We start from the raw sequence: 14,033 nt of genomic DNA, 5'->3' as shown, positions 1-14,033 counted from the left end.
ACCAGAATCACACTTGTACTGCGCTGCGGTATATGTCAGAGCTATATACATCTATTGTAGTGTGTGACTGCGGGGGAGGGGCATTAGAGTGTAAGCTCCTCTGGTACAGACTGATGGGACTGGGGGGGAGGGGACATTAGAGTGTCAGCTCCTCTGGTACAGAGACTGATGGGACTGCGGGGGAGGGGACATTAGAGCGTAAGCTCCTCTGGTACAGAGACCGATGTGACTGTGGGGGAGAAGACATTAGAGTGTAAGCTCTTCTGGTGCAGAGACTGATGGGACTGTGGGGGAGGGGACATTAGAGCGTAAGCTCTCTGGTACAGAGACCGATGTGACTGTGGGGGAGAAGACATTAGAGTGTAAGCTCTTCTGGTGCAGAGACTGATGGGACTGTGGGGGAGGGGACATTAGAGCGTAAGCTCCCTCTGGTACACAAACTGATGTGACTGTGGGGGAGAAGACATTAGAGTGTAAGCTCCTCTGGTACAGAGGCTGATGTGACTGCGGGGGAGGGGACATTAGAGCGTAAGCTCCTCTGTACAGAGACTGATGGGACTGCGGGGAGGGGACATTAGAGTGTAAGCTCCTCTGTACAGAGACTGATGGGACTGTGGGGGAGGGGATATTAGTGCGTAAGCTCCTCTGGTACAGAGACTGATGGGACTGTGGGGGAGGGGACATTAGAGCGTAAGCTCCTCTGGTACAGAGACTGATGTGACCGGCTCAGTGACCTCTGTACAGCACTGCAGTATATGTCAGAGCTATATACAGTTCGGTCCATATATATTTGAAATTTTAGGAACTGTGACCATTTGTATACACCGTCCCTCCATTGTCAGGGCTGACATGTGATTGGACAATTGAATATAATCAGAAATAAAATGTTGATTTGTAATATTTTGTTGAGAATCCTTTACTGGCTATGACTGCCTGAAGTCCGGAACCCATGGACATGACCAAAGACTGGGTTTCCTCCTTTCTGATGCCTTGCCTGCAGTCCGGAACCCATGGACGTGACCAAGGACTGGGTTTCCTCCTTTCTGATGCCTTGCCTGCAGTCCGGAACCCATGGACGTGACCAAGGACTGGGTTTCCTCCTTCCTGATGCTTTGCCTGCAGTCCGGAACCCATGGACATGACCAAAGACCGGGTTTCCTCCTTCCTGATGCTTTGCCTGCAGTCCGGAACCCATGGACATGACCAAAGACTGGGTTTCCTCCTTCCTGATGCTTTGCCTGCAGTCCGGAACCCATGGACGTGACCAAGGACTGGGTTTCCTCCTTCCTGATGCTTTGCCTGCAGTCCGGAACCCATGGACATGACCAAAGACTGGGTTTCCTCCTTCCTGATGCTTTGCCTGCAGTCCGGAACCCGTGGACATGACCAAGGACTGGGGTTTCCTCCTTCCTGATGCTTTGCCTGCAGTCTGGAACCCATGGATGTGACCAAAGACTGGGTTTCCTCCCTATTGATTTGGCCGCTCCTAATGTTGCTGCGATCTCTCTGATGGATTTGTTTAGTTTTTGAACCCTTACAATGGCCGGTGTCACTTGCATGGACGGCTCCTCTGAACACATGATGGAGGTTCACAGCAATAGATTCCAAATGCAAATCCCGCCCTTAGAATCAACTCCAGACCTTCTACCTGCTTAATTGGTGAAGAAATAACGGAGTAGCCCACACCTGGCCATGAAACAGCTTTTGATTCAACTGTCCAATTACTTTAGGTCCCCTGAAAAAGGGGGGATGACTACTCTTAAGAGCTGTAATTCCTAAACCCCTCCCCCAATGTGGATGTACATCCCCTCCAATTACCCCGGAGAGTGCGCACTGTCCGCCCAGATCCATCATAGAACTAGAGCTGGAATGGGTTCTGGGAAATTCCTGAAAAAAACTAAAAATGGTTCCTGTGTCCAAATATACTGGAAGTGAGACTCGGGGTGCCAATCTCCTCCACCATCACCAGATCTGGACCAAGGGAGGTTACCAGAGGGTGTTGGAGCTGCCAGCGGCCACCGTGCCAATGATGTACCGGCAAACATTCCTCATAGAAAGGACGTCTCCGATGCAGGGGTGGACTGACAACTCATGGGGCCCCCGGGCAATAGGGGATCATGGGGCCCCTGTGTCCTTGCCCAAACTCAAAAAAGCCTATGAAAAAGGTAGCAGGGGCATCTCATGGGGCCCGCTACTGACTCCGGGCCCTCGACCACGGGCAGTGCCCGTGTTTCCAAATGGTCGGTCCGCCCCTGCTCCGATGGCGTGAATCATCCAACGTCACCCAAATAAAACAGCAGTAACATGATACAGTATCGCTGCCACTGAAATCACATGCGTGCTCGATGACATCAGCGGCCAGCTATCTTCCCTACGCGTTTCGGCATCCATGGACTTCCTCAGGGGCCATGGACCCCAAATCAATCTGACTCTTTATGAATACTAAGCACATTAAAGCCTATCTCCGGCTGCGTCTGCACTGCGGGGGTTCCAGCACACCTTCACCCTAAAGGAAGTCTCACATAGCCCCGCCCCCTCGCCCCTCCCTCTCTCACAACCAGACATACATTTTTTTTCCTGCACAGCAGCTCTTCCACATTTCTCACCTGGTGCAAGGAGGAGGATTGCGCCCTCTGCTGCCCGGATTCTGCGTGTGCAGATGTGCTGCAGGGTTCAGGTCCAGCCCCGCGGCGCACACGTGGGGGTTCCCTCAGTACATCTGGGAACGCTTCCCCTGCGCAGGCACAAAGGCGACAATTAGGCTTCATTCGCACCTCTGCAGGTGCAGCGGCATGCATGCGGTTGTGCGAGTCGCATTTAGCGCAGCCCATTCCTTTCAATGTAAGAAGTGTGACCCTTTCCTGTTACCCGCCATATTGTCCTGTGCGCAAGGTGCATTGGGGACAGCCGCAAAAGGGGGGGGCGCCTTCTTCATGCATCGAGTGAATGCGCACAATTTTGCGTGCGTTCCCGCGTCATACAAATGTGAACAAAGCCTTTCGGAAGCCCAAATACATTGCCATCTATGTGCGTGCGCAGAGGTGCCGGAGAACTGGGCCGGGACCAAAAGGGTGGGCGGAGCCTTTTAACACATGTGCGCATGTGCCATGATGGAGGCACCAGGGGGGCGGAGCCATACAAAAGGGGACTGGAGTTCCTCTTTAATTGTTTAGATTGAGGACAGAACCCCCCCCCCCCCGCCCCCAGGACATGGATCGGTACCGTCCGTGGCCTCCTGATTTCACACTTTACCAGCTGTTCATTCCCGGCTGCGGTAGGCAGTGTGGTGTGCAATTCAGCGCATCACATGGCTCCCCCCCCCCTTTTTTTTGTATAAACTTTATTTTTAGTGTACAAAACGTACATTTCATTCATGGCAATCTGCAGCAGTGCGATGCTTTTAAACTAACATGTTATACTCACCGGCTCTGAAATGGTTTCACACAAAGGAGCCCCAATCCTCCTCTTCTCGGGTCCCCCGCCGGCACTCCTGGCTCCTCCCCCTGACCAGTGCTCCCAATAGTAAGCCGCTTGCTATGGGGCCACTGGTGTGTGCTCGCTCCTGAGCCCCGCTTTATGCCTCCATAAGCTGCGTCTCCGCGCCCCGCTCCCTCCCTCACTGGCTGTGATTGACAGTATTGGGAGCCAATGACTCCCGCTGCTTTGTCTGAGCCAATGAGGAGGGACAGACGTGGGAGAGCCGAGGCTCCCGCGCACAGTGCTGGATCGGGACTGGGCTCTGATAAGTATTGGGGGGCTGGGGGGGGGGCTGCACTGAGAAGGCTTTTCACCTTCAGACTTTCCAGTCACCTGACACCAGACATGACCCTTATTTCCAATGCATTTCGATGTGCGAAGTGCGTCAGCCTGCGGTGCAGCACAGCCGGTGAGGTGGGGTGGCACTGAAAGCCTGGGGGGTGTGAATGAGCCCCATTATTGGGGTCCCCACACCCACCTTATCACCCCCAGCATCTGCAGAGTATCACCCGATTCCTGAGTGCAACCCTCTCGTCCAAAGAGCTGACAATCCAAATACACAGACAATATCAGCGAGAGGTCAGTTCCCATCTCTGTGTGATTCTGGATCATCAGAAGAAGGAAAGCACATGCAGACTCCATGCAGACATGCCAATGAGCGGCTTCACTTCTCTTGTGGCGGAATATCCGCTCTCCCTCCAAATCACTGCTTAGCATATACCGCCCCCTGATGGTGGGTGAGGGGAGGGCAGGAAAGTGACAAAAAAAGAAAATTGAATGAAATATTTCCCATAATTTCCCTTTCCTGGAATCCATAAAACCAAAACGTATGCTGCAGGGGCGGACTGACAATTCACGGGGCCCCCGGGCAATAGGAAATCATGGGGCCCCTGTGTCCTCACCCACACTCAAACCACACCCAAAAAAGCCTACCAGGGGCATCACATGGGGCCCCCTACTGACCCCGGGCCCTCAGGCAGTGCCCGAGCGCCCGAATGGTCAGTCCGCCCCTGATATGCTGTCATCGTACCAGGAAAACACACTTCAGAAGGAGGCGATTACATTTCCTGGCCTGTGACCCCCATGGGGGGATCTTTCCCTCACTTCCTGTTCTTGTGACACCTGTAGAAGAAATGGGACATCAGGACAGGAAGTGAGAACATCCCCAGAAGTTGGGATCCTCCCGTCCTCCACTACTGTTTGGCTTCTTACAGACATATGCAATTCATTGCGATACGAGTCCAAATTCGGATGAATTCATGTTATGAGGAGATTCGGATGTATTCGGGGGAGCTGAAGGCTCTCATGCGAGGCCAGAGGAGCCGATTCAAGAACTGTGGCCGAGTCCCCATCATCCCCCAGCAGCCACCTTGTCCATAATACTTGTACAGGTCAGGAAGAACGTAACCCCCCCCCCTGGCCCCGGGGTCCCTGTAGGACTTGTAGCCCAATTCTAGGAGGCGAGGATCCCCAAATAAAGAAACGAAACGAAACGAAACGTGCGATGTAGTGTGTAAAGTAGGATCGGGGCATCCATACCGGGGCATCTATACCGGGGCATCTATACCAGGGCATCCATACCGGGGCATCCATACCGGGGCATCTATACCGGGGCATCCATACCGGGGCATCCATACCGGGGCATCTATACCGGGGCATCTATACCAGGGCATCCATACCGGGGCATCCATACCGGGGCATCTATACCGGGGCATCCATACCGGGGCATCCATACCGGGGCATCTATATTGGGGCATCCATCCATACCGGGGGCATCCATACCGGGGCATCCATACCGGGGCATCCATACCGGGGCATCCATACCGGGGCATCCATACCGGGGCATCCATACCGGGGCATCCATACCGGGGCATCTATACCGGGGCATCCATACCGGGGCATCCATACCGGGGCATCCATACCGGGGCATCTATACCGGGGGCATCTATACAGGGGCATCCATACCGGGGCATCTATACCGGGGCATCCATACCGGGGCATCCATACAGGGGCATCCATACAGGGGCATCCATACCGGGGCATCCATACCGGGGCATCCATACCGGGGCATCTATACCGGGGGCATCTATACAGGGGCATCCATACCGGGGCATCTATACCGGGGCATCCATACCGGGGCATCCATACCGGGGCATCCATACAGGGGCATCCATACCGGGGCATCCATACCGGGGCATCTATACCGGGGCATCCATACTGGGGGCATCTATACCGGGGCATCCATCCATACCGGGGCATCCATACAGGGGCATCCATACCGGGGCATCCATACCAGGGCATCCATACCGGGGCATCTATACCGGGGCATCCATACCGGGGCATCCATACCGGGGCATCTATACGGGGGCATCCATACTGGGGGCATCTATACCGGGGCATCTATACCGGGGCATCCATACCGGGGCATCCATCCATACAGGGGCATCCATACAGGGGCATCCATACCGGGGCATCCATACTGGGGGCATCTATACCGGGGCATCCATACCGGGGCATCCATACCAGGGCATCTATACGGGGGCATCCATACTGGGGGCATCTATACCGGGGCATCTATACAGGGGCATCCATACCGGGGCATCCATCCATACAGGGGCATCCATACCGGGGCATCCGTAGAGGGGCATCCATAGAGGGGCATCCATACAGGGGCATCCATACCGGGGCATTCATCCAGGGGCATTGCATATGAAGTTCAGGAAAATCGTTCATTTTCAAAGGCAAGTTCTGCCAGAAGTCAGTTGGGGGAAGCAGTTTGATGATAAGTAGTCAGCAGGAGGCAGTGATAAGACCCCCGAATATGTAAAGTGTGACACCCGTTGGAGGGGCAAAGTGGCATCTGCTACCTTCCGGGTGTCACGGTCCAAGGGCAGAATAATGAATTTGGTGCAATTCAGGGCCATGGATAAGGGGGTACCACCAGTCCTCCTGTACGGGGCCCAGGACAGCAGGGGGCCCAGACAGCTGAGTGAATTGGATGTGGGCAGGAAGGGTGATCGGCACAGCGGGGTGGGGGGGGGCAATTACTGGAACCGATCCCCTGTATGGCTCTCTCTGCAGCAGCTGTAAACTGGCTTCTTCTCCTTCCTGCTGGCTTTCAGCTGCTGCAGAGAGAACCATACAGGGGATCGGTTCCAGTAATTGCCCCCCAGTGTACCCATCACCCTCCCTGTGCACCATACATTTCCATGTTGCCCCCCCCCCCCCCCCCCCCATGTACCCCCACCCCGGCAGTGCTGCCGGCTTCCCTCCTCTCCCTCCCACCAGCAGCTGCAAGCACACAATAGGATCCTTAAGGATGGAGAGCGGGGGAAGGGAATATGTCACATTTACCAGCCCCTTCCTGAATGAACACAATGAGTGACTGATACCGATCACCTATGTGTTCATTCATAACTGAAGCATAGTAAATAGTTTTTTTTTGGGGGGGTGGCCTGTCAAGTTGTCTGTATGGGACCCCATGGTTTCTAACAGCAGCCCTGGTCCAATTCACCTGGAGACCAGAAAATTTGGCAAAATCATCCAGAATTTTCAGGGAGGGACCACGATCGTTCAGAAACAGAAACAGATCCTCTGCAAAGAAGACATTCTTTGACTTCCCACTTCCAGGGGCTTCACGTCAGGCGACAAACACAGAGCAACGGCCAGAAGTTCGATCATGATGGAAACTAGAGAGGGCGAGATTTGGCGAGACTTGGGCTGAGACGAGGTTGGCGCCCTCACCGGACTTGGGCTGAGACGAGGTTGGCGCCCTCACCGGACTTGGGCTGAGACGAGGTTGGCGCCCTCACCGGACTTGGGCTGAGACGACGTTGGCGCCCTCACCCGACTTGGGCTGAGACGAGGTTTGTAGCCATCGCGGGACTTGGGCTGAGACGAGGTTTGTGGTCATCACAGGACTTGGGCTGAGACGAGGTTTGTGGTCATCACAGGACTTGGGCTGAGACGAGGTTGGCTCCCTAGCCGGAGTTGGGCTGTGAAGAGGTTGGCGCCCTCACCGGACTTGGGCTGTGAAGAGGTTGGCGCCCTCGCCAGACTTGGGCTGAGACGACGTTGGTGCCCTCACCGGATTTGGGCTGAATCGAGGTTGGCGCCCTCACTGGACTTGGGCTGAGACGAGGTTGGCGCCCTCACCGGACATGGGCTGAGACGACGTTGGCGCCCTCACCGGACTTGGGCTGAGACGACGTTGGCGCCCTCACCGGACTTGGGCTGAGACGACGTTGGCGCCCTCACCGGACTTGGGCTGAGACGACGTTGGCGCCCTCACCGGACTTGGGCTGAGACGACGTTGGCACCGTTGCCAGACTTGGGCTGAGACGAGGTTTGTGGCCATCGCGGGACTTGGGCTACGACGAGGTTTGTGGCCATCGCGGGACTTGGGCTACGACGAGGTTTGTGGCCATCGCGGGACTTGGGCTGAGACGAGGTTGGCGCCCTCACCGGACTTGGGCTGAGACGAGGGTGGCGTCCTCGCTGGACTTGGGCTGAGACGAGGGTGGCGCCCTCACCGGACTTGGGCTGACATGAGGGTGGCACCCTCGCCAGACTTGGGCTGAGACAAGAATGGCGCCCTTGCTGGACTTGGGCTAAGACGAGGGTGGCGCCCTTGCTGGACTTGGGCTAAGATGAGGGTGGCGCCCTCGCCGGACTTGGATTGATACAAGGTTAGTGCCCTTGCCGGACTTGAGCTGAGACGAGGTTGGCGCCCTCGCCGGACTTGGGCTGAGACGAGGTTGGCGCCCTCGCCGGACTTGGGCTGAGACGAGGTTGGCGCCCTCGCCGGACTTGGGCTGAGACGAGGTTGGCGCCCTCGCCGGACTTGGGCTGAGACGAGGTTGGTGCCCTCGCCGGACTTGGGCTGAGACGAGGTTGGTGCCCTCGCCAGACTTGGGCTGAGACGAGGTTGGTGGTCATCACGGACAACTCCAAGCCCTTCACCCAATCTGTAGAATAAATGGAGATCAAAGTTTTGGGTATAATTGAGGCCGTCCTAATCTTTCCATAATTGGATATTTTAGTGGCGCTGGAATCAGTGGTAGTGTGCGGCCATTCTGGTGCTGAGGAAGTCGTGTGCCTGGAAGGGGTGCAAGGAGCCCACAGTTCCCAAATATGACCAGCAGAAGGCAGTCAGCACCCATATATCGGGTTATAGAATCAAAATTCAAGGAGGTGCCGTCCTCCAGCAGAGGGCGCCTAATAGCATGTTTGTACTATGAGTGTCAGCTCCTCTGGTACAGAGACTGATGTGACTGTGGGGGAGGGGACATTAGAGTGTAAGCTCCTCTGGTACAGAGACTGATGTGACTGCGGGGGAGGGGACATTAGAGTGTAAGCTCCTCTGGTACAGAGACTGATGTGACTGTGGGGGAGGGGACATTAGAGTGTCAGCTCCTCTGGTACAGAGACTGATGGGACTGTGGGGGAGGGGACATTAGAGTGTAAGCTCCTCTGGTACAGAGACTGATGTGACTGTGGGGGAGGGGACATTAGAGTGTCAGCTCCTCTGTACAGAGACTGATGGGACTGTGGGGGAGGGGACATTAGAGCGTAAGCTCCTCTGGTACAGAGACTGATGTGACTGTGGGGGAGGGGACATTAGAGCGTAAGCTCCTCTGGTACAGAGACTGATGGGACTGTGGGGGAGGGGACATTAGAGCGTAAGCTCCTCTGGTACAGAGACTGATGGGACTGTGGGGGAGGGGATATTAGAGTGTCAGCTCCTCTGGTACAGAGACTGATGTGACTGTGGGGGAGGGGATATTAGAGTGTCAGCTCCTCTGGTACAGAGACTGATGTGACTGTGGGGGAGGGGACATTAGACTGTAAGCTCCTCTGGTACAGAGGCTGATGTGACTGCGGGGGAGGGGACATTAGAGTGTAAGCTCCTCTGGTACAGAGACTGATGTGACTGTGGGGGAGGGGACATTAGAGTGTAAGCTCCTCTGGTACAGAGACTGATGGGACTGGGGGAGGGGACATTAGAGTGTAAGCTCCTCTGGTACAGAGACTGATGGGACTGTGGGGGAGGGGACATTAGAGTGTAAGCTCCTCTGGTACAGAGAATGATGGGACTGGGGGGGAGGGGACATTAGAGTGTAAGCTCCTCTGGTACAGAGACTGATGTGACTGCGGGGGAGGGGACATTAGAGTGTAAGCTCCTCTGGTACAGAGACTGATGGGACGGGCTCAGTGTTCTCTGTACAGCGCTGCGGTATATGTCAGAGCTATATAGATATACAGAATACAGCCACAATGAATTCTGGGTACATGGGTGACAAATTCCACAGTGCATACAATCTCTGCCATGATCTCCATTGTGTGTGATCACATGAGGGGGGGGGAGATCACATGGGGGGGGGGACTTCCCTTGTCTGTCTCCTGTGGACAGATACTTCTTTACTTCTCTAGTTCCACACAGTGTGGTGAGGAGTGGGGGAGGGTCAGTAACGCAGAATACTCCCGGAAGAGTTGCCCTGTCAGGTTTTTATTGCTGTCTGCGTCCCGTTGGGGAGATTTCCCCTCATTTCCAGTCCTAGAGACACGGCATAGAGAAGTCGGAGCCCCAGGTGTCATGGAAAGTCTGGAGAATTGTACTAATAATAGAAGTATTGGGAAATATCCGACACGTTTTGGGGTCTTCATGGTTCCCCCTTCATCAGGGCTCGGATACAGATGTCGTCGGGTGAATACGTAGTTTGTGATTTTGTGTGACGACTGACCTGACTTTTCCTCTCATTTACATTCCAGGGTAAAAGGTTCTGGACATTTGTATGATATTGGATCAGTTCCTCCTTTGGGGGACCAAAGGTTCTTTGGTGGGGGGAGTGGGTAGACGGGTGCCACAGGCTGTGTGGTATTCGCCCGCCCACCCCCTTGTGTGATTGGTGACAGAGGAGGCTGTGGGCTCTACACCTGCTCTCCTTCTCATCGGAACGGCTCGGTGTGAAATCGCTCCGCTCGCTCCTTCTCCCTCCTGGCCGCAGAGGACCTGAGCCAATCAGGAGGCAGGAGGATGTACTATGCAGCCATCATGGATTCTGGAAAATGTAGTCCTCAAAGACGCATAGTGCAATGTAAGTGATGGGAGATGAGTGGACTGTGTAATACAAGGGGCATAAGCAGGGGCCGACTGACAACTCATGGGGCCCCCCGGGCAATAGAGGATCATGGGGCCCGTGTCTTTGCCCAAACTCAAAAAAGCCTTTGAAAAAGATACCAGGGGCATCTCATGGGGCCCCCTACTGACCCCGGCCCCTCAGGCAGTGCCCGAGTTTCCAAATGGTCAGTCCACCCCTGGGCATAAGGCTTTGCACCATGGAGGAGGAGAGAGCAGAACCTTCCCCGGCCAAATTACGAGAGATCGGGGCAGACAGTGCAGGGAAACCGGGCCGTGAGGACCTGCTGCTGGGAAAAAAGCCCGGTGTCCATAGAAGCCGAGGACCGAGCTACTGAGAGCCTTTTGTGCTGCGGACTGGGGGGCATAGACTTGCTGCTCTTACCTGTCTGTGCCCACCCTTAGAGGGACTGATCCAGAGAGAACCAGTGACAGTCTAACGCAGGGATTGGGCCTTGTGAGAGCCGCATCATGAGGCCTGGATCGCGAGGACTGAGCCTTCTGGGACGACTGACCACCAACGCATGGGATTGGATCCATTGCACACCAGGAGCAGTCAACGGATTTACAAAGCTTAGTTCCTTACAGCCCACGGCTAATGCCAAGGGAGACTGCTCCTGACTCAACAGCCAAGGATCTCTTGTGTACAGTCTTAAATGGGCAGAATCACGTGCACCACCGTACAGAAAGGCCTCAAGGTTAGCCAGCTTAAATCTGCTAATAAACACGCCAGGTATCTCACACCCACTGCTAGCGGGGTGTGCGCAGAGTGCACTCGGGGACACTTTTTTGAATAGATAATGCCAGGAGAGAACAGCGAGACTGTTTTTTTTTTTTTGCTCTTCCTGCTTTTGAGGTTGATGTTGTTCTTACCAATGCTGTGTGTACAAGTCTATTGGGATCAGGGCAGTGGATAAGGGGGTACCACCTGTCTTCCTGTAAGGGGCCCAGGACAGCAGGGGGGCCCATGCAGCTAGGTGAAATCAGATGTGGGCAGGGATGGTGATCGGCACAGTGGGGGGTGCAATTACTGGAACCGATCCCCTGTATGGCTTTCTCTGCAGCAGCTGAAAGACGGCTTCTTCTTCTCTCCCTCCCACTGGTTTTCAGCTGCTGCAGAGAGAACCATACAGGGGATCGGTTCCAGTAATTGCCCCCACCACACCCATCACCCTCCCTGTGCACCATACATTTCCCCCTGTTGCCCAGGCCCCCCTGTGTGCCCCCCACCCCCGCAGTGCTGCCAGATTCCCTCCTCTCCTTCCCACCGGCAGCTGCAAGCACACAATAGGGTCCTTCAGAATGGAGAGCGGGGGAAGGGAATATGTCACATTTACCAGCCTCTTCCCTTCCTGAATGAACACAGTGAGTCGCCAATACTGATCACCTAGGTGTTCATTCGTAGCTGAAGCATAGTAAACTGTGTGTGGGGGGGGGTCTGTCATGTTGGCTGTATGGGGCCCCGTGGTTTCTAATGGTAGCCCTGAATGGGGTTCGATCTTATCGCAGTGTAAGTCAATGGCTGTAGGTGAGGCTCCCTCCAGGTAAGTGAACGTATTCATCCCCCGTTCGCATTCTGCTTGCCCTTGATACCTTTCCTTTGTTTCCCATCAAGCAGCTTGTGGCCGGATATAATGATGGCTGAGCTAACCTCCGTCCAGGGTCATCAGAGGGGCCCAAGCGGGACCGAGTCATGGCCGAGGACAAAGAACCCATCATACCAAGCGGCTCCTCCGGGGGAAGCGCCACACAGAGAAAACAACATGCTGGTCCATGGCAGGTGTCCTTGAAGGGATCATGATAATGTGTAGCACCTTGCTGAGGTCAAGAAGAGGAGAGGGGGAGGTGTTCTGTAGTCCAGTCCTAAGGTGACAACTCTGCTCCTCCAGAGATACAGTACAGTGAGTGTTGTCACCCTAGAACAGGAAGTGTGTCACTGGCAGGATCAACAGGTGAAAAAAGAGGGGGGGGGATAAAAATAAAAGGAATGCAGCCGCCACCTCCAAGGATCAGTATATATTACACGCGCTGTAACCCTTTGTCATCCAAACGGCCTGGAACTCAAATGGGTGAAGGACTGGTATGGCCCCGTCTAACCAATCAGAGAGCTCTGTGGAGCCGCCCGATCCCTCTTACTGTATTGTGAAGTCGCAGCTTCGCCCCCCCCAGCCCCCATCCCCACCATAGTTCCGGCCTTTCCTGATCTTCCAGGGACCCCAGGACCACGGAAATGATGTCAGGCCTGTGCTTGGATTTGGATTGGCTGAGGTGGGGAGCAGAGGGGACAAGGGGGGGGTCTAATAGTCTCCATAAAGAGGGCCTGTCACCTATCACATATTAGTCTTGTTAGCCCCCCCCCCAGTCATAGCAATGCATTTAAATGAAAAAAAAAAAATGAAAGAAAGTGTTACAAAATGTCAAAATGAAAATCAACATTAAAACAATAAAAATAATTTAATCAGAACATCACCCAAAAGGGAAATTCTGCTGGTCTGCCCCCGTCCCCTCCCCCGCACTGCCACATTTGGCACTTTTTTGGGGGGGGGGCAGGTGGGAGCGGGTACCTGGTTTTCAGCCCGTCTTCCTTCCCCACACAGCCTTCTGGGACACACAGGTCCCAGAAGACTCCACAGTCACACAGCGCGGCGCGGCTCGCACATGCGCAGCAGGAATCCGGCTGTGAAGCCGCAAGGTGACCCAAGATGGCGGCAATGGAGGAATCGGCTCAGGTGAGGACATCGCTGGATCCCTGGACAGGCGAGGACATCGCTGGATCCCTGGACAGGCGAGGACATCGCTGGATCCCTGGACAGGCGAGGACATCGCTGGATCCCTGGACAGGCGAGGACATCGCTGGATCCCTGGACAGGCGAGGACATCGCTGGATCCCTGGACAGGCGAGGACATCGCTGGATCCCTCGACAGGCGAGGACATCGCTGGATCCCTCGACAGGCGAGGACATCGCTGGATCCCTGGACAGGCGAGGACATCGCTGGATCCCTGGACAGGCGAGGACATCGCTGGATCCCTGGACAGGCGAGGACATCGCTGGATCCCTGGACAGGCGAGGACATCGCTGGATCCCTGGACAGGCGAGGACATCGCTGGATCCCTGGACAGGCGAGGACATCGCTGGATCCCTGGACAGGCGAGGACATCGCTGGATCCCTGGACAGGCGAGGACATCGCTGGATCCCTGGACAGGCGAGGACATCGCTGGATCCCTGGACAGGCGAGGACATCGCTGGATCCCTGGACAGGCGAGGACATCGCTGGATCCCTGGACAGGCGAGGACATCGCTGGATCCCTGGACAGGCGAGGACATCGCTGGATCCCTGGACAGGTGAGCCCCGCTTCACACTAAATGCCACTTTGAAATCTCACTAATTCACTGGAAGTGGTGTGATTTCAAAGCC

Source organism: Staurois parvus, unplaced genomic scaffold (genome assembly GCF_062004578.1).
Source record: "Staurois parvus isolate SC_StPar_1 unplaced genomic scaffold, SC_StPar_1.0 ptg002025l, whole genome shotgun sequence".
In the NCBI taxonomy this organism is placed as follows: domain Eukaryota; kingdom Metazoa; phylum Chordata; class Amphibia; order Anura; family Ranidae; genus Staurois; species Staurois parvus.
Note: the sequence above shows the minus strand (reverse complement) of the source record.